The following is a 2,500-nucleotide window of genomic DNA, read 5'->3' as shown; positions in this document are numbered from 1 at the left end:
TCCTAACTCTTCAGCTATTTTCAGCGAATAGATGGAGTTCTTTATTCTTTTGTTTTGAGATATTCCTACGCCCTTTTTTCTTACGTATTTATATTGTTTTGTTTTTTTAATCAATGTATTTTATATATTTTTGTATACTTATATATATTTTTAGAATGTCTTTTTGCGGGTACACATAGGACTCCTCTTCCCTTTTTCACTGTTAAATGCTGCTGGACAAATTCCTGGATTTTTATATTCTACCTTAAAAAATTTCTGTACATTAGAAACAATCATCATTATGATTTTATCTATCAATAGTTTCTTGGTTACCGGTTTAAGTTTTACTTCTTTTTTTTCTTTAAGCATAAAGTAGGTACACCAACGTGGTTTGGTGGTGGGTGGAATCTCTTCTCTTTCTGAATGGGTTACAAATCATTAAGGTCCAATAGTGATTCAGCATCAGGAGGTATGTGTTGGTATGTACATCATATGTATATATAAATATATATATGTATATATATATATATACATATATATATATATATATATATATATATATATATATATATATATATATATATATATATATAAAAGGTATAGCTTATACCTTAATTTATGCATTTATCACGTTCCCAACTTTCGGGATTCACTTATACACACACACACAAACACACACACACACACGCACACACACACACACACACACACACACACATATATATATATATATATATATATATATATGTGTGTGTGTGTGTGTGTGTGTGTGTGTGTGTTTATGTGTGTGTGTGTGTGCGTGTCTGTGTGTGTGTAAGAAAGAGAGTTTGGCATTCAAAATTAAATGTTTGAGCAAGAAATAATTATATTGCAAACAATAGTAGACTGAAGCATACTCTTAGAATTTTTGCTTGGTTCAGAATCGAGGGGATATTCGCTATTAGAAAATCTTAGCAGTATTTGCAAGTCACTTCTTTCTTTCTCCCACACTGCTAGGAGCGGATGATCCCTCATCGCTATCCCTTATCCAGACAGTGATGAAAAGATTTTGTTGGACAGAGAATGCGATAACTTTATATATATGTATATGTATATATATATATATATATATATATATATATATATATATGTATGTATATATATACATATATGTATGTATACATACATACATACATATGTATTAACTGTAACTCTACTTATATATATATATATATATATATATATATATATATATATATATATATATATATATATATACAGTTATTAACTTTGTTTCGAAGCACATGTTTTTGCAAACATTTATGGTAGGTTTGAACATGTAATTCCTAAGACCTCAAGAATTACTGTATAAATAAGCAGAAATGAAGCTTATCGGTAAACCGTTATATATCTCATAGGTTTCTGTGTAATCCTGAGATTATTTAACCAACCTCCTCTTGATGGATGATTTAGTCGTCGGCAGCTGGCGGCTTGTTTAAAGGGAGTCATGACTGTCACAATCCATTAGCAGTTAAAAAGAAAAGAAAAAAGGATGTTCCATAGAGGTATATACTAGATGCCTCAAGGCTCTCAATCGGCCAGTATCGTTTGAGAAGAATGATCGATCTCGTTTTATTACCTTCGTTTTATTACCACTCCTTTATAAGGGTCTGTTTTGCGTTGATGATGATGTATACACGTGTATATATTGTTTTGCGTTGATGATGAAGATATATACTCGCGTGAATATATATGTATATATATATATATATATATATATATATATATATAATATATATATATATATATATATATAAAATCTCAAAAACTCACCGTAGCATTATTTTGAAAATATCGAAGTAATGAAAGTCCACACTTATGTAAGATGTATATTAAAAAATTTTAATATGACGGGAGCTTTCGTTTACTTGATCAGTAGACCTCATCGGCCGTACTGATAATAAAGTCTAGTGATCAAGTAGGCGAAAGGTCCTTTACAGCTAGAATAGAAGAAGTTAAGGATCTTGACTACTGGGAAAGACTACAATCCTTAAAATTATATAGTCTAGAAAGGAGAAGAGAAGGCTACATGATAATTCAGGCATGGAAACAGAAAAAAGGAATTGCCGAAAACATCATGGAGCCAAAACATATCAGAAAGAGCAAGCAGAGGTAGATTAATAGTGCCCAAAACTATACCAGGAAAAATAAGGAAAGCACAAGCATCGACAATGCAGCGTCTATTCAATGCGTTGCCAGCTCATCTGAGGAATATATCAGGAGTGAGCGTAGATGTGTTTAAGAATATGGTCGGTAAATATCTAAGCTGCATCCCAGACCATCCAAGATTGGATGATGCAAAATATACCGGAAGATGGACTAGCAACTCTCTGGTAGACATTAGAGGTGCCTCACACTGAGGGACCTGGGGCAACACGAACAAGATGTAAGGTCTGTAAGGTCTCTCTCTCTCTCTCTCTCTCTCTCTCTCTCTTCTTTCTCCTCTCTCTCTCGCTCTCTCTCTCTCTCTCTCTCTCTCTCT

This window comes from Macrobrachium nipponense, chromosome 3, assembly GCF_015104395.2.
Source record: "Macrobrachium nipponense isolate FS-2020 chromosome 3, ASM1510439v2, whole genome shotgun sequence".
NCBI classification, from domain to species: domain Eukaryota; kingdom Metazoa; phylum Arthropoda; class Malacostraca; order Decapoda; family Palaemonidae; genus Macrobrachium; species Macrobrachium nipponense.
This window is presented reverse-complemented; position numbering follows the sequence as displayed.